The following is a 26,884-nucleotide window of genomic DNA, read 5'->3' as shown; positions in this document are numbered from 1 at the left end:
GTGTGTATATATATATATATATATAGTATCAAGTACTTTGCACATATTAACAATCTCTTATTATGAGTGTAATGTTATACATACAATTATATTTAATAATAATAAAATTAATATCAAATAGCTTACAATTAAATTATTCAAATAATTTTTTATATATAATGTTATATAAAATGCTTTATTATTATTATTATAAATGAATTGTTTGTTCAGATTAAACTCGCCATTTTACTCACCATTGTATCCTGTTGTTCTCTTATGGTTTATTTGAGTGATAGACATTATATAGTATAATGCCAAAGCTTCACTTTTTAACATAAAATATATTAAAAGTGGTTGATGCTATTGAATGTAGTTTTTTTTTTTCCTTACACAAAACTATCAGCAGACTCAAAATATTGCATACAATTATTTGAATTATTTTGATGCTTTTCTGGTGCATTTTCTTTATGTCCTTTGTTTTTGTCATTGTATGGAAGAGAGCAGCTTGAACATTCTTCAAAACAAATCATTTTGTTATCCACGGACAAAAGTAAGTCAAACAGGTTTGGAATGACATGAGGGTGAATAGGCACAGCAATTGCACTACAGAAATGGCATGTTGTTAGAAAAAGTATTGTAGTCTAACTTGTAACCTAATTTAAACAGTTGGGCCATGTGTATAATTACCCTCATTTATCTCTGTCTGATTCACAGCTAAAGTTCCTTAAATTAACAAACTTTTACAGAAACCAAGATCCTACAGCCATTTTGTGGGAGTAAATTGGACTGTAAAATTCTTCAGTGCCTTTTTTCTTTATTACTGATGAAACGCTGCAGTCGTGCACTCATAGATGGTTCACATTAGGCCGTGTGGTGTTCTATGCATGGATATGAATTATTGACATGGAACATCTTAGCTGAATGGATCATCCGATGTGTCTCTCTTAGGAGATCAGCTAAAGACAGTCTTTTTACTTCAGGATTGAAGCAGGACTGTCTTTCTCACACCATCTGTCTGCTTTCAAACCCTGAGTCTAATTGAAACCTAGACTGTCACCACAGACACATCGCTTCAGACTAGATGAAGGGTCCAAGTCACGGTGGTGTGAGGGGTCCTGCTCTCTGACCTGAAGATGATCTGACATCAGTAGCGGTACCTCAGGGCGATCTTGTAATGTGAGTCTAAGGGCTCAATGATGTCTGTCTGATAGGGCGACAGTGATGTCATGTTTCCACCGAGCTTCGTCTGCACCTGCGCAGCTCATCAAAAACAGATTATTTCCGATTTGTACGTCTCGTCGTTAATATTTGTAAAGTTAATGAGCAGATTCAGATTGATAGATTGCCAAGGAAACGGAACACAAGGACCACGTCTGTGACATCACAGGATAATTAGGCCCACGAGTGCGCGCGAATCCGCAACTGCGCTGATTTGCATTTTAATATGTTGTTAGCATAGGTGAAGGTTTATCTCCTCTTGATTAGATTCCAGTGATGTAATTACAAAGCGGAGTTTTACTTCTCAGAAAGGGCACCACGCATAAACATCAGTATGATTACCAGTAATTGTTTCAAAACAAATAAGCGGTTGGGTAATCAGTCATCGGGCCGCCTCGGAATTGTTTTGGAAGACGGCCTCCGCTGCAGCACATCGCATTCGGCTCATTTTAACATCTCAGTTTAAATTGGCTTTCCACTTGTCAGAGTAAAGAATATTTTAAAGATGAGTGGTGAAGGCTCAGAGGTAATCAGTGCTTTTAATGATCTTATTTGTGCGTGAGTGGCTCTGTAGACATTACTTAAGAGTCATTGAGAGAGCTGAGACTCTGCGTTTGAAAAGCTGTCCCCTGACAGCCAAATCCATCCATTTATAAAAGAGGAATTATTATTGACTTTCCCCCCTTCTCTCTCTCTCTTACTCTTCTTAAACAGATTCAACCTTGGGAGAACAGGCACAGTGGAAGCTTAGAGAACAGAATAAGTAATGACACTGTCGTCTTGCTGGGACGTGGCTCACCGTGAAATGGGCTATTGATTTTAAACCGATAAACTGTGTTCTCTTTTGTGTTGAGAAATTACTAAACAATTTAATTAGGGCTGGAACAACAATATTTATTACCAGTTTTTCACACCGATCTGCCCCCTCCTAAGTCCTTAGTCTTCTTGTAAACTACCAGAATAATTAAACAAACCATGTTGCTTAGCTTGGTGTTGCTGATTAGCAGCCTCACCCAAGAGAGGAAGAAAAGAGGGAAATTATATCCATTGATCACACTGCTAATTCCTGAAGGTCTGGAAGAATTGCCGCACCAGATGACTCTGTTGAAATGAGGATTGACGGCCACTTTTACATTCGGCGTCGTCCTGCATTGTTTGAGCGCATCCCTGTGCGTCTGTTAGCTGTTTGTCTAAATATAGCCTTCAGTGCCAATCAAATGGAAAACTCGCCTCTCGAGAGATTTCGACAGAGAATTCTTGTAGAGAAAACACTTGTCTTTCAGATCTTCCTGTAGTTTTGTTGAGTTTTTGAAGTACTGATTCTTGTTGGCAAATGAGTCTTGCACGTTTTAGATGTTACTTTCATTGGTAAACTCAGTTTGATTACATGTGGGGAAAAAAAGTGTGTGGATACTTGGTGGATGTCAGCTATATACAACTATACGTATACTTAATCTTGCATTTACCAAATGCAGCTCAAACACTAAGGTTAAAAAATAAAATAAAATAAAAAACACATTGACACTGCAATTTCACACAATATACTCCAAAGCAACTTAAAAATATATAATATTTTAAATTCAAATGTTTTAAACAATTATAATAACTTTAAATAATCTTAATACTTATTTCTAATATTCTTAACTTTTTTTATATAACAAATTTTATTTTATTTTTTTAATGGTAAAAGAATTATATAATTATTTTTTTAAAAAGGTAAATGCTGTTTGTTTTAAATGAGGTCACATCATACCACAGGACAACTTTCCAAAAGTATTTATTTTATGTCAACTACCTATTAGTTCCTGTTGGATTTGTATTTACAGTAAATGAACTTGAATTGCAGCTTGCACAGCCTTTTTTTTAAATTTATTTTTTATTGCAGGCAGCAATTTATCAGGTGTACACATCAAAAGCTCTTTAACCAGGACGTCCTGACATTGGTTGAGTAGCATCCCATGGGATAACTTTGTGTCAGATATAAAATACTAACTTGTTTCAGAGCACGTTTATAGTGGTTAATGACGTCCTCTGGTTTCAGTGGCTCAGGATGCCCTGTGACAGCTGTTTAGGGTGGAGAATGATATGTGTGTGCTCTCTGCTAAATGATTAAATGGTTAAAAGGCTCTTGATTGTAGCCGAGCCACGTGATCCCTTGGGCCCCTGCGAGGGGGGAAAGGTCCCGAGGCAGCTGCTGCTTTTGAGCAGGACTCCTTAAGCCCTCTGAGACCAGGGCCCCTCGCCGTCTGTGCTCCAAGGTGCTGAAAAACAGTTATTCAAGCACAAATCCTGTGAGCCCCTGTGTGTCTGTGCCTGTGTGAGTGTGTGTGCGTGCATTCGATTCCAGTCCGTTGGAGTCCCCTCATGTGAAATAAACACCCACAGATTCCCCAGTGTGGATGACTAGGAGCAGGTGTCCCACCAAGCTTTATTAAGTCCTCCCCATCTCTCTCCATTAACGTGGTGAATGTGGTCCGGTGGGGAAGAGGGCCTCACAGGAGGCTGTAGACACTCCGTCTGTCTACGATTCAGATGTAAAGGGCCATATAGGCATGCACGTCAACTGCTGCATTCCACACAAGAGCTGGCTTAACCGCATGGTTTCATGCCTTATGTAGCTTTATTTGAAAGGAGGGTTCTTATCGCCCTCAGCCCACAGGAACCTCCCCTCCTCTTTCACCTAGACCTGAGACCCATCTTCGTTCTACATCAATCATGCATGTTTGGTTTTCTAGAGCTATTGGCGACTTCACCTCATGACCCCCTCATGGACCTGTGGACCCTATTTTTTCACAGCTAGTCTATTTAATTTGTCCTCTTAAATTTTTATGCAATTTCCACCACCTCAAATTATTATTATTATTATTATTGCGTTTGATAACATTCTCTGGAGGAAATTATATTCTGGCAGGGTTTCCTAAACTGGGGTTTGTGAGGGAACTGCTGGAGAATGATGAAAAGCAAATGATTAATTGTGTCATAAAAATGTACATTTTAGTATAAAAAAATGTTAAAATAATAAGTCAAAATAAAACACTTAGAAAATATTTTATTGGTTTAACTGCATGCCATGTAACCAACATGAGAAAACCGTGAACATACAAATGTTTTGTTAAAATATTGAAATACTAACCTAAAATCACAGAGGTGGCTTTTCATCAGTGGGGTTCAGCTTACAAAATTTGAGAATCCCTGGTTTATGAGAATAAATAAATTGTTTTGCTAAGAATAATTCCATAGCTAGCATTTTATGTGCTTTAAAATGAAAATGTTAGACTGGAAATATGCCTTCAAAGATGGAAAAATGCCATCATGGCTAATTTCATACCAAACATGTTTCTCCCTCGTAAGCAAGTACATTAACTTTTGATAAAACTTTATTGGGGCAAAGTTTTGGGGTGTGAAAAAAATGTCAACTTGTGAAAATGATTTCCGCGTTAGAAACTAAGTTAGATTGTTTAATATATCATGGTTTTTAAAATGTAAAAATCACTATTTTAAGATAGATTTTCATATTTTTAGATTGGAGATCTGAGTCTGGGACAACAGTAAAACATTAAACTCTATAAAAAATAATGAAAACATGATAAAAAGTTTCCAAGAGAGTTTTAATGTGACCTTCATAAAAAGAAAGACATTAAAATCTGTTATACAAATCATCCCCTGAGCCATAAATGTGCTTGTAGTTAAATAAACACCCATATATATTGTATAACACAAGGCTTTCTACACCTTTCAAAGCAGTTACAGCTATGAGTACGTGAGAAAGCAGATCCCCTCCCCTACTAGGTATGTGGAAAGGAAAAACCTCAGAGAACTATGTGTAAAAGAAGGCGGAAATTTCCAAGTGTGTTATGCTTAACATTGAAAGAGGGCAAGATGGAGGTCCCCCCCTCCTGTGGAAAAGTGCTCCGTGCAGGTTAGCGTTTAAGCTAGCATGCAGGCCAGGAACAGAGAATACTGATGGAGACATTAGTCAGGCTGCAGTTGGGGGTTTATTTTTAGAGGGTGGCATTTAAAGCCAGGACACTTGGTTTTGCCTGCCTGTTAATGACTCGAGAGAGAGAGAGAAGGGCCACTGCCCAGCCGCCGGTGAACTACACTCTTCTTTGGATTGTCATGCACCAGCCCACGGTGCTTGAGCTTCAATTTATAGATTTCAAGTTGTTCTGTGCAGTCCAAAGGCAAATTCTGCCTGGTTTCAAGCGTTATCGCTCAAGTCATAGCAGCATTAGCTGTATGACCTTTTTTTTTTTTTTTTTTAAGCCATTAAATGCATATAATGTAAATTTTTTTTTTTTTTTTTTTTTTTTTTTTTTTCCTTCATCTCTGAAGTATACATTTTTCTATGTTGAGTCCGTTTGGTGACAGGCCTGTATAATTCACTTGTTTATTGAGAGGCTAACGATGACGTGCAACCATTGACCACCTTGTTTCTATTTAAACGTGCGGCCCTGGCGAATGAATGGCTGCTTTGTGGCCTCGGTCAGTGAGATGCTTGTAAATTGTACATTTCCTCTCTGTTCCTGTGTTTATGTGGAATTTACATGACAGCTACATTAATAATGTCCCATGCTCTTGCCACCTGGTATGTGCATTTCCAAATAAATGAACCCATCTATTTCACTTCATAATTCAGACATGCAGTCAAAAGTTTATCCGGACTTTTTCACGACCACCCAACAGCAGGTTAAATTTGTTCCCTGCCATTAATCCTGACTGTGTCTTTCTGTGTGTGTGTTTTTTCTATATATGTGTAGGTGTCTGTATTCATGTATAGGTGAGGACATGTGTTGGCTCACTCCCGATTCGGCCTCTGCAGAATTAGTTTGACAAAGAGCCCAAACGCTTGCCATGATTTCAAATGGTAAAATAAGGCAGCTCTTTCTAAGGTCACAGTTGTATGTCAATAGCTTTAACAGATGCTATATGAATCTTTAATAGAATCTCAGTACTAGTATAGGTATGCACCTATGTGCATCCCAGTCCAGACGGTCTCTCCTGAGCACCGTTGAATGAATGCAGCACATCTGACATTTACTGTATGTAGTTTACCCTAAAAGAACATTTAATTTCTCTTTGGGAGAGTTCAGCGAGAGCGGTAGTGATGCCCGTTTTAAATAATGTTTGATTGCTTTTTTTTTGCAATTGCAATGAAGTCTGAGAGTTTTTCATTTAATGCAGATGTTTGGTCACAAAAGTCTTCTCATTGAATTGATTCATGAATCAGGAACAGACTGCAATTCAACTATCAAAAAGTAATTGTGACTTTAGAAGACTTATATACCATTCAAAAGTTTGGGGTCAGTAAGGTATTTGTAATGAACAAAAAGTAATTGTGACTTTAGAAGACTTATATACCATTCAAAAGTTTGGGGTCAGTAAGGTATTTGTAATGAAAAGTATTTTATGCTCATTAATGAGCATTTATTTGATCAAAAATACAGTAAAGTTATATTTTGCAATACTTCATTTTAAATTTTAAAATATTACATTTTAAACTTACAGTTTAGCTTCTTGCCCCAGGTAGGGGCCATCTTGGCCCAGGGGTGGGGAAATATAGCCTCTTTGAATAATTTTACATTTTGTGATAACAAAATTAGCAAATGTTTATTTATTATCCCTAATAACAGACTGGAAGATGCATCATCACCATTCTGCACATGCAAGGATCCTGGAAACTTATATCTAAATATGTGCGTTTGGGTCCTTTTCAAAGCGTGAAAACTCTAGTCTCCATTCATTTTAACTGCATGGAAATTTCCTTTGATTTTTTTATTTTTATTTTTTACATTTATTTTAAGTAAGTGTTTTGAATATGAAGGTTAATAAATAAAGGCAGAATTGGCAGATCACATTTGCTGTCAGCGTACTTTCTCATTTGATAAAAATGAGATGTAACTCTTCACTAAAAGTGTTACTACACTAGCTATTGCAGACTTTCTCACCACATCTTAACATTTTGGCATCAACTTCAACACGCACTTCACTTTATTATTCAGTGGGGTGATTACTCACAAAACAAACTGTTCCTAGTAAAGTGTTTCTGTTCTTTTATGATCTCCCTCTCTTGCACCCTTGAGTGTTTTCCATCCAATCCTCATGCAGCTTTGGACTTACATAAACCCATGTTTACAAGAAAAGGCTTTTATTTATTTGTCAGTTGTCCTCTCTAGTGTACAACACATCCTGAGCCGGGGACCCATTGGCATCTATGAGGAATTGTGGCTTCAGTGCAATCGCTGCTCGGCTCCCCTGACCAGCATTCTCCCAAACCACTACTGAACGGTTCATCATAAGGCATTCTGAAGGATCTCCATGAATCATTGAGGAGCTCAGACAGAGACACACACGCCGCTCGGCTTGTTTTATTTACAGCCCTTCCACTGTCTTATCTTTCAAACTCCTCTTCTATATCTCTCGCTATCTAGATGTGGTCCTGACAGGTTGTTTCATATCGGCCTGCTAATGAGAATTTAACTGCTTGTTATGATTGCTAGTACTGTATGTTTAGCGTGTGCGGTGTCAGCTGTCATAAAGGCAGCAGTTCTGTGAGAAGCTGTCAGTTCTGTTTAGAATATGGCCTGCATTAGTAAAGCACTGTTTTCTTCCTTCATTAGAGGTCTTCTCTGCAAACAATGCCATTGGCAGAGCAGAGCATCTCACTTCAGCATTTAGAGCGAGCTGTCTCATTGTTCTTGTTTAATTGTATCCAGTTCTATTGACAAAAACAATGTTACTGGAGTGGAGGCGGATATTCTGGATCTAATTAACTGCGATTGTTGTGCTTCAAAGCTCCATCTGAAAGAATTCTGAAGACTTGACCTGGTTTTGTTTAGCATCATAGCATTGCGCCTTCTCTCCCTGCCTCCATCCCTGTGCTTTTCTCCTTATTTTTGTTTCTTTTTGCACCTATATTTTGGTTAAGGTTCCTATGACCAGAAAAAGAAAAAAAGATTTAGTCCCTAAATAGAGCTTTTTCTAAATCTCTTTCTGAAAAATCAGTTGTATCACCATCTGTGATCGACACTCAGCTCTCATCTTGCTTTAATGTGTCTAACCACAAGCATATGCAAGACATGTTGCCTCTGGTTTTATCAATCTGACGTTTAAGCGCATTCTTTTCAGCTCATGTAACATTTGTTTTGAGGCATTTCAGTCTGAGTGCAGTCTGACGTTCCTCACTGTGCCCCCTCTCTTCAAAAGTGAACATTTGGTGCTCTCAGAAAAAAAAAAGGAAAAAATGTGGTCCTTGTGCTTCACTTAAATTAAATGGTTTACTGCCGAGCCATGTTTAAGATCCATGATTGATCCTGTGGGTTATATTTACTAGGGACTTCATAGCTACATACTTTTTTTTTTTGAAAATTTTTTTTTTTTTTTATTTTTTTTTTTTTTACAGCTACCACATATGTATGTATATACTGTATGTGTGTGTGTATGTGTGTATATATGTGTAATATATATATATATATATATATATATATATATATATATATATATATATATATATATATATATATATATTTCATTTAAGAAATTTGTACCTATTTCAACTTAAGATCAGTTTGCTGCATTATGTATAATCAACTTGTTTCTATACAAGTAAAATGGTAATACATACGATTAATTTTTTTCATTTTAAAAAAAAAAGATTTGTAAATTTTTTTCATATACAAGTAAAATGGTAATACATACGATTAATTTTTTTCAACATACTATACACATTAAAAATGGTAATACAGGGGTACGATACCCCTCTCATATGCGATTCTATTTTTTTTTTTCATTTTTTGCACATTAAAAATATTTAATGCGATTTAACGCAGGGGTTTTGGTTGGCCACCCCTCTCACAACTGCTGGTTTCTGCTTCTGCAGCTGAACATGATGCCAGATCTGACTCGCATCATATTTTCTTGACATGAGTTTATCATATTTACCTGTGCCCTTCAGCAACCTTTTTTTTTTTTTTTCTTGACATTGAATATAACATATACACCTCAGCACTACATCAAAAAGCAGAAATGTGACTCATATATATCAAATACTTGCATGCATGCAGAGTTTTAAGGAAACATCAAATACAACCATGCATGCAGAGTTTTAAGGCAGCTTTTTTGGTAACTTTCTGACTTGACAACATTAATGCAGAGTTTTAAGGTATAAGTAACTTTCTGACTCGACAACAACATTATTAAAATTATCTTCAAAAACATTATTATGACATTGCATATTCATAGTTTCTTTTACGCTTTAGTTTAATATGAAATTTATATAGGCTAGTGGTTCTCAATTCCAGTTCTTGCCTACCGCTGCTCTGCATAATTTGCTTGTCTTTCTTATTTAACGCACCTGATTCAAATCACCAGCTCGTTAGAAGAGAGCTACATGAATGAACTGTGTTCTGATTGACATGGTCACGCAGTGTTCATTGATCCCTACTCTCTGAGCATTGAAGTTTGCTTTACTTCGAAACATACATTCACAGATTTGTGCTACGCCACTGCCTGCATCGTCTTCACACACAGACGAAACTTACTAGAGAAGTGTGAAGTGACATGATATACCTCTGTAAATAAATACAATTTAAATTCACGTCTAGCACACTTCAATGCCCTTTGAATGGAACAATTATGCTCCCTTCGAACTGGAATCATGGCGGAATATTCTATGAAGACCACCTCACAGGGCACTCACTGTGGAATAGATCAAATGTCTGAAGTGATAAGATAAACATACAAAATGTGCAGAGCGGTGGTATGTGAGGACTGGAATTGAAATTTAAGGATATAGATACAGCGTGTGCCACCGCATTTGTACGTGCAAACACAGTATAACTGCTGACAGGACAGGAAAATTAGCTTTTATTGACATATTTTTGCTTGTCTGGAAAGTCTCTGATTTGATGTGGTCATAGACGTTCTGTATAAATAAACACATTTTTTGTCAAGAAAAAAAAAAAAAAAGAGTTGTGAGTGGGGTGTCCAATGCGAGCTTAATTTTGACAACACTAATATATATATGTATGTATGTATGTTTTAATTTCATATTCATTTTAGGTGTGTATATTTGTGCAAAATTCATCTTCATTCACACGTGGTTGCCAAGTTTTAGTTCTGATTATCACAGTTAAAAATTATTTGAAAAATATATTCCACGTGATGTATAATAAAACTAAATATATGTGTGTTTCAATCAATATTTATGTTTTAAAAGTTTACTAGCTAATGGTGTTCTATCATAAATGTGTCCATAGAAGGTTTTTTTTTTGTAGGCTTGAAATAAAAAAAGTAACAATTATCTGTATGTGTGTGTATATATGTGTGTACGTGTGTGTGTGTATATATATATATATATATATAGGGCAAGGTACCGGATATATTCAGTACTTTTAAAATAACATTCTCTCCTTGGTGCAACAACTGTGTCTAACTTCAAACCCGTTTCTGTCCGTAGATTCATTCCACCTCCCACTGTACCACTTACTCCCTTTGTCACCACTCTACAGCCGCCCAATTTACATTTCTGAAATAAGAGGCTTCTCACAATTGATTGTGTTTTCCACAATCTGACTGGAGTGCTGCTTTGATGTTGTTCTTGGAGTGCCTAGACACAAGGCTGTGTGTAGAGTAGTGTTTGCCTGTGGCCATTGATGAACAGTCCCTGACTCTCCCCACAGGCTCACTGTTTGTTTGTGTGAATTGCCTATGTAGCCACATCAGCTGCTTCCAGTCAAGCTACTATACAGTTAATAAAACCGCCGTCAATATTGAGCATCGGTGCTGGTGCTTCTTGCTGTGAGGTAGACTGCTTTTTTCCTTTGCTGAGGTAGTAAACCATTCTGAATAGCACCTTTTTCAATCAATAATGCTCACATGTATGTTCCTTATTGTGAGTTTTCTCAATGTATGTGTGCTCAGTTTTTCTCTGAGGGACGAGTGTGTGTGTGTGCGTGCTCTATAACCCTACACTAAGGTGCTGTGGCAAATCTCCCATCCAGAGTTGTTGTTCTTATCCATTTCCGGCCATAAATAAGATGTGTTCTCCAGTGAAGCACTGGGCACAAAGTGCAAGAGTTCTTTCCTTGTGTGTATTTGTGTGTGTGTATATGCTCGTGGTTTGACTTTCTTAGCTCAGTCCCACGCACTGTGGTCAGAATGGTTAGAAATTTTTTTCTGTAGGCCGAGGAAGTGTGTATATTGTTCCCACGCTATGAAGAGTTTAGGGTCCCGTGCTCCAGACAGGGGGCGCCGACGGCCTCTTCACTCAGCCCTGACCCTGGCTGCACGGGAATGTTGGAAAAACGCTTTAATTGTAACGACCTGATACCAAGATGTTTGTAAACAGACGGTATGGTTAAGTAAACTTCAGTGAACTTTGCCTTGTGAAACAGAAATCTCCATTTGGTTCTCTTAAAATGCTTAATATTTTATTTGTTTTTTTCCACTATTTTTGATGCACCAAACCTAGTTCAACACAAACTTGTATTTTCTTTTTTCCGTGGAACACAAAATGAGATAATAAGATGAGAAAATATCTGAAAGTACACCATTAACATCAGTCACTCAAGCTTCATAATAAAGTATTATTTAATAATAGAACTTTAGTAATTAGAAGTAAAGTTGATAACCATGTTTGAATGCATATTAGTCATTTTAACTGGACTGGTGGTGGTGCTTTTTTTTTGGTCATTCAGTGTTTCTGTAAAAAAAAATTGGGCAAAACCCTAACAAAACTACTGATAACATATTAATGATACAAATTCTAATAATAAGAACTCTAAAAAGGTTTTGTGCATTCGCTTGAACTGATTTGCTGAAATCAAAACCGGGACGATAATAGGTGAGCACCAGCCAATGAGATTGGCCATTTGCGCATTAACTCCACCCACTACCGGAAAACCCAGCTGTTCTTAAAAGCTGAAGACTTCCATAGGAACGCCGTTATTTTGACAGAAAAAATACAACAAAGAATATCTCTCAAACTCACCACCCCAATTCTCTCTCTCTCTCTCTCTCTCTCTCTCTCTCTCTCTCTCTCTCTCTCTCTCTCTCTCTCTCCGTGTGTGTGAGAGAAAGCGACGGCGATTTGTGCGCCTTCACACTAGGGTTTACGGTTCATTAAATATAGGTGTGCTGCGCATCCATTGAGATGAACTGAAAAAAGCACAGATCACCTGACAGACTGTGAAACTCTGAAGCCCTCAGTCAGAGAATGTTCGCGAGTGAAAATATCTGTGCTAAACTTATACTTAGCCTCCAACTAACACACTGGCGGGTAAAACCTGAGAATTTATTAGCCATTGGCTAATATTAGACATCATTTAATCGCCAGAATGAAGATTTAGTCGCATATGCGTGTGATTTACTCGCAATGTAGAGGGTTGTAACATTACATGCAAGAACCAACAGTGATCTATGTCTTTTTTAATGGAATTTGAAAAAAAAAATCATTTACTGTATTTATGACCAAATAAAACAGTAATATAGTGAAATATTATTACAATTTAAATAACTGTTCTAGTATGTTGATTTACTGATCATTAAACATTTCTTATAATTATAAATTTTGATAATTGCTTAATTTTTGTAGAAACTGTGATACTTTTTTTCAGGATTCTTTGATGAATGAAAAGTTCAAAAATTTTATTTGAAATAGAAATCCTTTGTAACATTGTAAATATCTTTTTCACCTTTGACCAATTTGATGCATCCTAAGTATTAAATCTTAAATCTTAATGACCCCTAACTTTTAGGTGGAAGTGTAGATTTCAGTTGTCAATAAAAAAAACTTTATCATAAAAATCTTTAGGAGTGCACCTGAAAACCTTTACATAAATTTACAATATCTTTCTGTATTGAAATTGTGTATCTCTGTCTCCTTTTAAATAGGGCCATTAATTTGTTGAGTTTAAATATTTTAATACATTTTAAAGCAGATTTGACCCTATCTGAAATGGTGTCATTTTTCTGTGATCGATAATGACCAGTATTTTGTTCTGTTACTCACACAAAGCTATTGTGTACAATACAAAATTTCTGAAGTAGTATTGATGACTTTTATGATGCTTTAGGTTCTTTAATTAATTAATTTTATAGAAAATATCAACTTGGACTTTCTGTCTTAAGCCAGTAAGTAAATTGGAATGCCATGTAGTTAGGGCTGCACGATTAATCAATTGCGATTGTTATGTGCATTTAGTCAGTAAAGCCGGTTCTGTAATCAGCAGTAAATAATCACGTGCTTTCAGATGGAGCAGCATTTACTACACAGAGCCGTAGTTCACTGAAAAGTTACGCAAAAAAATTGCAGATGATATTATTGCATGATTATGAAATCGAAGAAATTGTTCGCGATAATGAAAGCTGTTTGCATAGCTTCTCTGTAAACTACAGCTCTGTGTAGTAAATGCTGCTCCATCTGAAAGCATGTGAAAATACCACATTTAATAACGTTTTACTCCAAACTCACTTCATAACGCCAGTCTCGTTTTTGAAATAAATCCTTCAGTGAGATGATGTGGCTTTCTTACACAGAATAAGGCATGCAACATATTTCATAGTATTCTAAGCAGTGATAAAGGCATTGCGTTATAAATATACTTTATTTTAATGAAAATTATAATAATAACAACTCAGATAAACCATATATTGTCATAATCGTGTCATAATCTTCTGTTTATCCAGCTACCGCTATAGGCATTTCCTAGGTTTCTTCTGCGAGGCGTATTAATAGTTGCAGCACAAGAGCGCCCTCTGGCCTTCGGATGGAGATTTATGGCTGATCACAGAACAGTGCTTCACTGAAAGATACGCAAGACAATCGCAGCTTCTATCAAATCACAACCTCAATTCCATTTCGATTTATCATGCAGCCCTACATGTAGGTAATTAAGACTATTTTAATTTTTAGGTGAGTGGTCCCTTTAAGAGGCATCTCTCACAGGCACACACGAGGAAGACGCATGTGATTATGCTCTCAGGAGGTGTCACTCCACTGTTTACAAATGCTTCAAAAAGCTGAAGACAAGCTGGAGTGAGAAACCGGTGCATTTGTTGTCGGGCAGCATCTTGAAGAGCCTCATCATGCCAGCCATCTCCAGCCTGAGCCTTTTGTTGCCAAGAGTGCAGAGCTCCTGTTGCTAAAGGAAGTACTTAAATGTGTAGTTATGTGAGACCCCCACCCCTCGCTGAAACCGGCCCCCTGCTGCTTCTTCCTGCTCCTTGGCTGGATATGAAGTGTTGCTTGTTGGGCTTTTCCCCTCTGACAGTGTCACAAGAGCAGTGACAGATCCGTGGGAGAGCTGACCCACTCCCCAGAGGAAGTGCTGGGAGCCAGCGGTGGCCCATTCAGTGCCCGAAGGCCACTCTTTTCTAATGGAACATAAGCTTTTCATGAAGCACTGTGCAGTGCTGCTTTTGTGCGCTTGTCTCTCTGTGGGCTCCGAGTTCATGAGAACACAAATTGTGAGAGCCACACCTATTTAAGGTTACCCACCTTGTCTAGTATGTGTGAAAGCATCAACTAGACATTTTTAATGATAGTGATTCCAGCCAGATAAAAGTACTTTATTTTTGTTTTATTTTGATTATTAATGGCCAGCTCTAAATATTAGGTTAGGTTTACCCCAAATAATCATTCATGTATGTTTCATTTTTAAAAATGTTTGACCTCATAATGTTTGTCACAACTCCCTCTTCTTCCTCTTTTTCAATAATCTGTTAAACTTTGTGCATCACAATATGGAAGAAAAGATCTGTCGTTACTTCTGCTTTATCAAGACTTTAAGAAAGTTACTGAAGTCTGTTACAGGTGGGATATGTATTTTTTTAAAAAATGCTTTAGAAAACTTAGTTGAGCCGAGTACCAAAACAAACAGCAGCCAATCAGCAGTAAGGGGCATGTCTACTCATGATGGGGAGGAGAGAGCGGCCATTGCGAAGGATGGACATTAGCCGAGCCAAACGACAGAAAGATAGAGATGCCGGATAAAAAAAAAAAAAAAAGAGGAAAACGTCTGCAGAACAAAAGAAGGCTTATGATAAGGCAAGAAGTAGGACCCGTTTAAATATCGGATCAGCTTTCCAGCACTGGAGAGAACACAAGGAGCGTGAAGGCCCGCGATCGGACACCGAGGCTGCTTTGTTTCACACGGACCTAAAACATTCACGTTAAAACACACAGTACTACCAAAACACATTCGACCTGTTTTACCATAGTAACACACATTGCTTTCACTTATTGATGACATCATACCCTTGGCTGGCTGTCAAAGTAGATTCCGCCATAATCGTTGCCTGGGTTACGTACGTATGTGTGGGGCGGAGCTATCAAAATAGGGGTGTTTTTTTTAGTGATTTGAAATATCAACATTGGCTACCAGAAATCACTTACCCCACCTTAGAACAAATTTTCCAGGAAGAGTTTCACAAAATGAATGATATCTCAAATTGTGAGATTCGTTGAGGAGAGACGTGCTGCCGTATTACTTATGTAGCCAATTAGACTTTCTTTTCTTTTTTTTCACCTAACAAGAATATTCTAGCCAATGAACGGTTGAAAAATCCCATATCTCTCCAAGTAAAGAACCTGAGCCGTATCTACAGTCTGGATATCATAGAGACTTGGTGACTAGATTTTTTTTTTTTTTTTGACACATGCCGCAAAAGCCGCATTTCCACGGCTGGAACTTTACCCAGGAACTAGGAACTTTGGGCTGGTTCTCAGTGTGTTTCCACCGCAGGAACCAGGATCTAAATAAAGTTCCAGGTAAAAAAAAAATGCCCCTCAGAATGTCCCTGCTCGCGAGGTAGTACTTTTTCAAAGGTCCGGAACCTTCGTGGGTGAGACTTGGGTGCTAAACATGCTGATTGGTTGAGTTCACGCAGCATTGTGATTTCAACCACCATTTATTTGGATCATTTTCAAAATATTACTGTTACTGTGTCATGAAATGTAGTTTTAAAAGTATTTCAGGCGAGAACGTAGTTGTTTAAAAGACAGCGCCTGTTTAAAAAATATGTTTGCCAATTTCGGAGATGATCAGCTCCACGCGATCAGCAGGAGCTCAGTGCTCATGTATCCGCCTAGAGCAGTCTCAACTCGGCTAGTTCTTCTGACATTTTCCACTGGCTCTGATGTCTCTTTAGTGGTTAAACATTATATATAATTAATTTTGGGTAAATCTAACAGGTAATCTTTGGACTTTATTCCATTTATCTATATATTAAAATGAAAATAAAGAGAGGCAATTTATATATTTAATTTCATTGTAATGTAGGCTGTATATATACACATTTCCCTGAAGTAAGTACATTTCTGTGGCTATTATGTATAAATGAAAACGAAAGGAAGCAGTGGTGTTTAATATCATATTTCGTCTTATTGTAAATATACAGCAAGGAAAATTGCAGTAGCCAAGGCGAGCTGACTGATGTTATCAAGCACGCTGCTGTTTGTAGAATTATCGGACAAGTCCGAAATTTGTGTCGTATTGAGAAATGCGAGCAGACCTACATCACCAGACTATTGCCTAATCTTCACGGTACTTTAGACCACGGTGGAAACACAGAAAGCAACAGGTCTGGGGGGACAGTAGTTCCTGGGGAAAGAAGTTCCTGGTACAATAGTTCCGGGTAATTTCGGTGGAAGCGCGGCATAAGCAACCACCCAAAACACCCTTGTAACTAGGGCTGCACACACGCGATTAATTGCGATTGTTATGTGCATTTAGTCAGTAAAGCCGGTTCTGTGATTTGCAGTAAATCTCCATCACCTGCTTTCAGGTGGAGCAGCATTTACTATGCAGAGCCATAGTTCTCTGACAAGCTATGCAAAATTGCGTTCATAATCACAGACGATATAATTGTAGTATTATGAAATCGTTCTCGATTATGACAGCTGTTTGTCCATCTTCTCAGTGAACTACGGCTCTGTGTAGTAAATGCTGCTCCATCTGAGAGCACGTGAAAATACCGCATTTAATAACATGTTTTAACTCCAAATTCACTTCATAACTTCAGTCGAATATTTAAAATAAATCCTTCTGTGAGACGATGTGGCTCCTTAAACAGAATAATTAAGGCACACAATATTTCATTGTATTCTAAGCAGTGATAAAGGCTATGTTGATTAGCATTTCATTATAGATATACTTTATTATGTTGAAAATTATAATAAGAACTCAGATAAACCGTATATTGCCATCGTTGTGTGTTTATTATTCACGTTGAATCAATGAAAGCAGTTTAATCTTCTGTTTATTCAGCTGCAGCTATAGGCATTTCCTGGATTTCTTCTTCGGGGCATATTTGGATTTTCAGTGCGAGAGCGTCCTCTGGCCTTTGGAAGGAGATTTACTGCTGATCACAGAACCATTCTTTACTGAAAAATATGCATGACAATCGCAGCTTCTGCCTAATCGCAATTTATTGCCTTTGTGATTTAATTTCGATTAATTGTGCAGCCCTAGTGGCAACCACATAGCAATGCTCTGGCAACCACCCACAACACCACTGCACTCACATTTTCTTTAGGAAATGTTAAATTAGTTATTATAACAAGCATGTACAAAAGCACAACTTTATATTTAGTATGAACACACATTGAATAAACCTATGTTTATTCAATGTGTTCCTACCGCTATGTTCATTTGGTGCCGAGAAGAGTCCACTTTCCTTAGCAACAGCTACCCCTGGATTCACTGCATGAAAATATTGTTTAATATCAGTGTAACAGTGTTTGTCATTTCAGCATGTCAGATGGTTCTTGAATACTGTATAAATATCAGCTTCAGACATCGGTGTTGTGTGGAGAGGAGCTTGGGGTGTGTGGTTTTATGCTTGTGTTTGGACTGCAGAGGCCAAAGGAGGTCACATCTTTCAGTGAATCAAACTATTTGCATGCTGTTAAAATCTGTTCCACAGACAGGTTTGTGTGGGATGCTTTTCTCTGTAGTAATGTCCAGACAATGGGGCAGGTTGTTTTTTGCCATTGTGTGGGTCTTTTGTGTGTGCATGTGTGTACTGTATGTGTCACAAGCTGAGAGATGCTTGCAGTAGTACAGTACATGCACACTTTCTCAGAGATTTCACTGCCCTGCGGCAAAAGGCTTCAAGCCCTCTATTTCCTGTTTACAGTGTCTGAGGTTTCCTGTTCTCGATGCATCTCCACTGGGTGATCCTGTGATTGTACTCTGGACAAGGCCTTTGTTAAAAATAAAACACCCTTGTTTCAGTGTCATCAGAAGTCTCACCATATATGTCTATTGCTTTTAATTCTGTGTGTGCATGCATAAAGATTTTTTTATGTGATCTTTTTTCTTTCTCTCTCTGTCACTTAGGTTTGAAGAGATAGTCAAGAAATTCAAGGTTGAATATCACGCTGGAGGTGCCACTCAGAACTCTGTAAAAGTCGCACAGGTTGGTACTCAACCTAGCACTGGAATCACAAGGTCTTTCTCATCCTTCCATTTTATCCGTTGAATTCCCATAGCTTTAAAAAAATCTAACAAACTCAACATAAATACATCATAGCTTGAATGCAATGTAAGTTTCTTCAGATAAAAACATCTGCCAAATGCATCATACATATCTCCCTCAGATGGACAGATGGTTTTGTACATCCTCTGTGGTCTAAAGTGCTCAACTAGTATGTCTGTAAAAACCACAAAGATTTAAAAAAAATGTTTACGTATTTAATTTAAAAAGTTTAGTGCATCTAGTTCCTCAGCGGGGTTTGAAGTGCATTCTGGAGTGTTATAATTCAATGTTGATGATTTAATAATTATGTATTTTAATTCATTTATTTACCTTAAAATTGTATAAATTTGTTAGCTACATATGTTTCCACTCACATCTGAGATGGCTAAGATATCTGACAGTTATTGGTCACTACAATGTCTGTAAACTCAACTAGATAAACATTCTTTATTAGAAAATTATGAAACGTGTTTGATAATATGTGGGTAAATTATGTTACTTTTGGGGAGTTTTACCTTAAGCTGTGGTAATTGCTGACCCTTGGGCCCGTACACAAGAATTGTACCATAAATCTCATTTTTGTGAGAATAATGTTAGGGGTGAGACTTGTACAAAGTAATTCTCACAGCTTAACTTTTAAGAATGTGCTGCATGCAGTATATTTATCTTTTTTGGGTCCATTTTTACTCCAGTTTTACAGGTTTATATTTGTTACATCAGACACAGCCAGATTTAAAGTTGGATGCATCTCCCTGATTTATAGCCCAAACGAGAGACAGTTATCTTAAAATCTTTTCAGCCCTTTACTTTAGCTGGCCTAGACCGCAGCCATTCTTGGATTAGAGTGTTTCCAAAAAAGTCTAAATATTATTTTTCACTTTTTCAAACTCTTTCTGGGTATTCCCAAGACATGATGCTTCAAGTCTGAGTGGGATATTTTATTTGTGTGATTTATATTTTAAGGCCAACAACAGAAATAATCTGAAGTCCCTGATGGTCCAGTAGGGTGCTGTCACAGCAGAGAATAAGATCTGCTCAGATGGCCTTGTTGCCCTCAGGGCCCAACTAGACAGAGTTTGATTCCTCCCGCACATGTCCAGTACTGCTGTGTACTTTTGCAGGTGGCTGCAGACATCAACATTTTTAAGGCCTCAAATACAGGGGTTATTTAGATATATATCATCTAAACAGACACATGGAATTTTCTGATGATCTCCAGATGATGCACAGCATCCAAATTTACAGATGCATTAATCTGCAGAGACTTTCACACGCATTGCATCTATCACCATGAAATACAGACCTCGGTTGTGATGAGGTAAGACTGTGGATAATCATTTGGGAAAGTGCCAGTGCAAGCAAATGTGATTTCATTACTTTAGTGTCTGACTCCGTGTGTTGTCAGGCACATTTGTTATGACCCGTATACAGCCCGAAAGGACATAGAGAAATGATTCTTAATTTAAGTCTTTCTTTTTCTGCTGTGTTCCAACATTTATTTTGCTTAACAGGATTTGCAGTAAACATGCTTGCGAGGATGTCTGTGCTATCTTCCAGCTCTTCACCTGCTGTCGCAGATAACGGAGTCGGGGTGGTTAAACTTGTGCCCATTTGAAGCGGCGGTAGTTACGAAGGCTCCCAGTGATATGTGGGTTGTTAAGCAGTGGTTTGATCAGACAGCTCTTCAAAGCTATTTCACGTAAGAAGGGAAGCTTGATGCGGAACCAGGACTCTGAGATTAACACATGGCAGCACCTGGAACGCCAGGAGCAACGCAACGTGTGTGTCAGTGTTGCGGAAAACGAGAGCTTTCAAACGCAATGACATGGGCTGCCTTGTGCGCGTACATCAAAGCGCCCATGTGGAGATGAGGTGCTCCAATCGGAGGCTGCTCTCAGCCTCAGGCACTGCTTGGCAGTCCTGGGAGGGAGCATGTTCCACTCCCAATACCTGACCAAGATAGGTAGACCATTTACACAAGAACAACCAGTCACTGGAGAGGCAGAGCTATCTCGGTTACTCTGCATCACCTTTTCGCTCTCCTTCCCTGCTCTTCCTGAGACCATGAAATCAAACTGATCGCTATTTTTTTTGCTAACTTGTCCCCTCTCCTTTCTCATCCTTCCATTTGTACGCTCCAGTGAAACACACACGGCAAAAACACATCTCCCAAAGAGTCTTTCTTAAAGATCCAGTCACTCACAGTTCACTCACCTTCATGTATGACTTGGTTTCTTCTGTGGAATGCAAAAGTTGGAATAATGGGACTGTCAAACTTCAAAATGACGAAAATAGATGAATTGTGCACTATATTTAAAGTCTTTTAAAGCCATTTGATATCTTTGTGTAAGAAATAAACTAAAATTGCCATTGACAAAAAGTTGTTGTTCACTAAAAATCTTAAATTCCGGCTTAGATATCCTTCATAACATTTGATGAGTCAAGTAGAGAGATCTGATTTGTGAATGAAGCATTTATTTTTAATTAAGATCTTATCAATTAATAATTTGATTCAGTTTGCGAAATGATTCGGAATGATTCGGTCATTACTTTGAATGAGAACTTTTCAATAAATAAGTTGATTCGGTTTATGGAATCATTCTTAGTGTTTCATGCACACACCAGACTGATCTGGTTTTACAACTTAACTTTTCATTTGTTTGTCACACAAACCTATCTAATAGCTTTGGAAAATATTAAAATGAAAATTGAAACATTATATTTATGATGTTTTTTGAAGTTTGAAAGCTCTAGTCCCCTTTCGTTGTAATCACATGGAAAGAGCAACAAGCATATTCTTTAGAATTTCTCTTTTTTGTTTTGCACAGAAGAAAGTAAGTCTGGGTATGGATTTGGAACTGCATAAAGTTGAATAAGTGATGTCAGAATATTTTATTATGTCTGGACTACCCCTTTAAGACATTTTAATCTGTTACTGCATACATTCCTCATTCTTGTATAAAGCCTAGAATGTCAATATAAATCTATTAATGGTTCAGCTCTAAGCCTCCCCGGATGGTTCTTTTGATGTGTCTGAATTGGTAAATTTGTGCAGGAGACAGAGTCTTAGTCTAACAGGCACCACTCTGCCCCACAGGATTTTCACAGATGAAGACTCTCACCTGCAGAAAGTAATGATCTCCCATTCTCTTTATATAGCACTGCAAAGAGAACGCACCAGTGCTGCTCTACAGCCCCAGACATCAAATCTAGGGCAGAGAATCACACTCTTCTCCACTGTATATACAATGTTCCCCAAGCATTCTTCTGCACTGTGATCCAAGAGCCTGCTCCGTTACACGTGCACCCCTGGTGTGGCCCCTTGAGCAACGGAGAGTTTGAGAGGGGAAGAGGCTGACACTTACTAACAGAGAGAGCAGTTGTTAGGTGCTGCCTCCATTGGGAGGTTAAATTACTTCTCTAGAGCTCGATAGGCCTACAGCTTTGAACAGTTGCCACTTTTGAGCACATGCATATTGTTGCAGGCAGATATTGAGAGTATTAATAAGGTTGATTATCTAAAAATTTGCATCTTTGAAAGCAACTTCTAACATCATATGTGTAATAATAATATAATATGTGTTTCATATTAGAGGGGTTAACCTAAGAATGAAAATTGTTATAATTTGCTTACCCTCGTGTCATACCAAAGCTAAATTACTTTCTTTATTCTTTGGAACACAAAAGTAAAAATTTCTATTTTTTTTTTGTCCATACAATAGAAGTCAATATTCAACAAAACTGTTTGGCTACAAACATTCTTCAAAATATCTTCTTTTGTGTTTTGTAGAAGAAAGTCCATCCAGGATCGGATATAGCAAAAGGATATATTTGCTTCTGCAACCTTTCTTTCCTCAGCTTCTTCTGTTCTCCTTTTTTCCATTTGTCGCTGGCCCATGGTGCCTTCACAGATTCTTTTTCAAAGTGGTGAGGGGGCCCAACCTTGGACTCAAACTGGACTCTTTTATTGGAAACACATGTGCACTCTGTAGTTGGAACTCTTCTGTGAAAAAAATCACTTAACTCTCTTCAGCACACAAAGGCCTTTCCCAGTTCATATTTTTTGCATGGAAACTTAAATTGGGGAAAAGTTGGTGCCTAGAACCAGACATCAGACTAGAAGACGAAACGTTCCATGACCTCATGTTTGACTTGACTTACTACTTTGCTTTCCTTTGAAAAAAAGTCTCTTGTGTGTCCATCTGACCTTTCTCGATAAAGAGTTAATATATTTTTTTTGTCTTTCATGGAAGAGCTAGTCTCAGTGGAAAGGGGAGGAAAATGGCAAATGTTACATGTGTATCATACTTGGCAGTGGGAAAACGTTTGGACGAAAGGAAATTTTAATGTAAAAGAAAGGAAAGTTTGAAAGCTCTCAAGGCTCATGAGATTAACAGGACACATACCAGGGAACACTAAACTCTCCACGCTGAATGGCCGCAACATCTGTGTCCGATATTCACAATGGAGAGAATGAAAGTAGAAAAACTTCTCAATACCTCCTTGTATGTGATTGAGGATTTAGATACATGCAAGTGTGAAATCCTCCTCATTGTTCTGGATTTCTGCAGAGGAAATGTTTCATGTACTTTGTCTGATTAATGATTGCTAAATACCTGCAGGTTTTGAAGATGATGTGCAGTGCGGTGAGAAGCTGAAAACAGCCCCATCATTAAGCATGCTCCTCCGTTTCTCTACAGAAGGTTAATTGAATGTTAACATTCAAAAGCGCCAGCTTCTCAGACAACTGCTGCTGCCAAGAACAGTTTATTTCCTTCCTTAGTTGATGAAGGGTCACAGACAATTAAGCGTCCTGCAAAGGAAAAGCGTAACAGACTCGCCTTGTGCATTCCTGGAGAGCAGCGGACTGGCATCCATTTCCGTCTTGCACAGGAAGAGGTGCTTTTCTTGTGAGACCAGAAAAGCTTACGCAGGTTACACCCAAATGCTGAGGGTGAGCTTTAGCAGAATTCTTGTGAAATCACACCTTTTCTTTTCCTTCCACCCAAACGTTGTTCACTGGAAGCGTGTAGGGGTGGATACTCTAGACCTGGGTTCCTCAAATAGTTTTCACAGAGGGCCGAATTCTGCCAACAATACAGAGCCAAGGGCCACTGACATATATACATATATGTATATGTGTGTGTGTGTAATATATATGTATGTATATGTATATATATATATATATATATAATTAAAATAATTAATAAAATAATTAATTATGTATATATATATGAGTATATGTATGTGTGTATATGTATATATATATGTGTGTGTATGTATATATGTGTGTGTGATATGTATATATATATATATACTATGTATATATGTGTGTGTGTATATATATATATATATATATATATATATATATATATATATATATAGATAGATATATATAGATAGATAGATAGATAGATAGATAATTATGAACATTTTTGCATTTAGTTACAGAAGAACTTTGCCTGTTGAATATAAAAAACAAATGAACAAACAAAAAATCTGGATCTCAATGTCTGCCATGCAAATCAACTGTTTCTGCTCATCTCCAGACTGAATCTGTTCTCTCCACTTTAGGTTAAAGCAAACTTGCGTTAAAACAAGGATGTGCAGTGAAGCCAGTATTTGTATCTGTATCAATCACAAAATTATTCGTATTCGTATTCTGAGTAGGCGGAGCTTGAACCAGAATTTCGTACAGTGTTTGATAAGACCGTTATGTTTATGGTCTTACAGCCTATCTTTTTTGTAGTTATCACTGAACAAATATGCCGTGATTAACTAAAATAATAATTTTTTTATGATTATAACATAAAAAAGGCAGCTGCAACACTGCAATTTTATCTGCGCTTATTTCATTCATAAACTCATTTAGCTACTTCACACACTTGTTACTGCGTTGTAATTTTAGAGTATTATGTAAAACAACATGAATTTCTTTGGCTCACCGGTTCCTGCAGAGTTTAAAAAAAAACTATTTCACTTAAGTAATTCGCAGGTCTGGAGAACCTATGGGGGGGAAAAAGAGCAGAGTATGGAAAAATATATGGACTATTTGCCCTATTCAGTGTTATAAAATATAAAATTAAGAATTTCTAAAAAGAAATTTATCATACAAGTAAGAAGATTTCATGACAAACATTTAGTAAATGAATTAATTCAAGGCTAACATTTCATTATGCAGAACTATTTAAACAAGTCTTTTTTGAACTTCACTAAACAAATGTGCATGTGCCACGCAAACCAGCAAAAGTTAAGGAGGCAAACATGTAGGCCTAGTAGAAAATGTATCTGTATTTAAGTTGATTATTAGCCTATACTCTCGACAGAGAGCTGGTTTGGTTTTTGAGAGACGGAGACACGCCGAGACGGCAACGCGGCTGTTTGATTGGCAATCGCGCTGTGCTTTTTCATTCGTGTATCATATTGTAGCCTGTAAGGTTTAAATCATTGCCTTTTATATTACACAAATAGTAGAACATGTATGATGTAATATTAGGCCTACTCTAGCCAAGCTCTGATTTCTGAGAGATGCACGGAGTGGCAACAGCAATGCGTGTTTGATTTGCGCTCTTTTCATTCAGAACGTTTACGTTCATTCACTTCACACACCCATTGAGTGAATTTAGAGGATTTTGTAAAATATCACGCTGATCCCCTGGCTCACCTGTGAATCTAGCAAACACCAGACTGTGCTGCAGCCTCAGCCGAATATTCGGGCAGAATCATTCATTATCCGTTATTCGTTTTTGAAGCCATTATCCGTGCTTTTCTGAATAAGGTATTCGGCTTCAGGCACACCCCTAGTTAAAACTGTGAACTCACTGCGAACCAACATCCATAACCAAGCTGGTATTACTCACTCACTCACTCACTCACTCACTCACTCACTCACTCACTCACTCACTCACTCAAAACTGTTCAGTCCATTCACATTTGAATCATCTATTTTCAGTGTCCACTATTCTTTACTTCACACTTGCCATGTTTTTCCTGTCACATGGTATCTACACTGGACGCGACAAAGCATTGCAAATCATTTGAACTTTGTGTCAGCACATCATAAATAGAACGAGTCAGCAGTTTTCTGTTTGGGATTTGTCGTGCCACACTGCGCTGCATCCAGTGTAGACAGCATCTCTGATTATAATAAGTTCTATTGTTTTTGTTACGCTGCTCACATGTAGACACAATGTAAGTTAATGTCACTTTCTGATGCTGCTTTTGAATTTTCATGCCACATTATTTGAAATTAGTGCGGGGCAAAAATTTTTTCTTGCCGGCCGCCTGTTGAGGAACCCTGCTCTAGACTACTGTTGTTGACTGTCTGTGGCTGGAGCACATGTGCTGTATCTCAGCTAATATTTCACCATTTGTGCCTCATAGGGAGTCGGAGAGCAGAGTAGATCATAACAGCTCTAATCTTCGGTTTGATCAGTCCACCGGCCTCCCAGCAGGGGCTCCCAATTCTCTTTGAGCGCTCTCGTTTATCAGAGTGCTCTTGTCTTATCTCAAGACCTCATAGTCTAAAAGAGCAGGTGAGATACTGTTTTCCACACTGTTCTCAGTCTTGGGCTTTATTTATGTGACCTATAAATCCGTTCAGTATGGTTTCTCTTCAAGAAAAAAAAGTTCACCTTGTCTTACACTCGCCACAGGCAGTACATACTTATGCAGAAAAAAATTTCCACAAAGGTCAACTAGTCAATGAGTGACATATGCTAGTTTATTTAGTTCCTCCTCTGTCACACTTTATTTTAAGGTCTAATTCTCGCCATTGCCCAACTAAGAACTATGACTTTTGCCTCATTAAACTCCTTAATGTGTTGCTTAATAGTTAGTAAGGTGGTAGTTATGTTTAGTATGGGATAAGATTAAGGGGTCTAAAATATGGCCATGCATAATAAGGCATTAATATGTGCTTTATAAGTAATAATATCCAGCCAATATGATTATTAGTAATATGCATGCTAGTTAACAGGGAGAATTGGTTCTTAAAATGAAGTGTTACTGTATAACCTATTCTATTACTAACAGACTAGTTAACATACTGTAATGTATTGACAGGTCTACAGGTCTTGGTGACAGCAAGAAAATATACATAATAGTAGTATTGTTTAAAGAAATTGATACTTTTATTCATCACAGATGCATTAAATTGAGCAAAAGTGACAGTCAATTTTGCTTAATTTTTAAAAAGTTTCTATTT

General features: G+C 37.6%; 1 pseudogene; it reads left to right on the top strand.

Annotated features, from left to right (window-relative positions):
• LOC109112299 overlaps nt 1-26,884 on the top strand; it is a 145,035-nt pseudogene that overhangs the window by 16,453 nt on the left and 101,698 nt on the right.

The sequence above is a fragment of the Cyprinus carpio genome, chromosome A13 (assembly GCF_018340385.1).
Source record: "Cyprinus carpio isolate SPL01 chromosome A13, ASM1834038v1, whole genome shotgun sequence".
In the NCBI taxonomy this organism is placed as follows: domain Eukaryota; kingdom Metazoa; phylum Chordata; class Actinopteri; order Cypriniformes; family Cyprinidae; genus Cyprinus; species Cyprinus carpio.
This window is presented reverse-complemented; position numbering and strand designations above follow the sequence as displayed.